Here is a 696-nt window from a genome sequence, read left to right on the forward strand (position 1 = left end):
TCGGATAAAAATTTACAGCGGTGATTAGTGAAAAGAATGACAATTTTAAACGTTGCAGCGTGGCTCAGTGTACCACTCGCGCTACAACAAAATAATACCCCATACATAAGTAAAGCTTACTTCTATTGTATTACAAAACCGGTTGGATGTGTTATCCGGAGGGCGTCCAGTTCCTGAGCGTGCGTTTATTTACACTAGGTTTGAACTTCGACGAACAAAGCAGAAATGAGAGATCTTGACCGCCAGTTTTTGGCGAAGGCTGAATTTTTCAACTGTAGCCAACTTACGAATATTTCATGGTGCACCTTTTAACCTGCAAATAAACAAATATAATCCCTCTTCCTTTCAAACGAAGACATCAGTCCCACCAGGTTGTTGGGTTTTAATTAAGTGCTTTATTAAACACTACTGACCAGTTGTGAATTTTAACTGATTTCTCAAGTGCACCTAGCAGCACACGACACACAAAAATTGAATGTTATATAAAAATCACTACAACCGAACTAAGTGTAGCTTTTTATCAAAAACATAGCGTAAACGGACCTCTTGCTAGCAGCTGTTTAGCCACAGAGCGCGACGTTGCGCTGCATATGAAGTGCGTCGCTTTAAAGCAGTGCGGGATCGATTCGCGCGGCTGTCGCGAGAGGAGTTTGCCTCGCGCAGTCGATGACTCGCTGTCGCGTGAGGCACCTCGAA

This window comes from Schistocerca cancellata, chromosome 1 (assembly GCF_023864275.1).
Source record: "Schistocerca cancellata isolate TAMUIC-IGC-003103 chromosome 1, iqSchCanc2.1, whole genome shotgun sequence".
NCBI classification, from domain to species: Eukaryota; Metazoa; Arthropoda; class Insecta; order Orthoptera; family Acrididae; genus Schistocerca; species Schistocerca cancellata.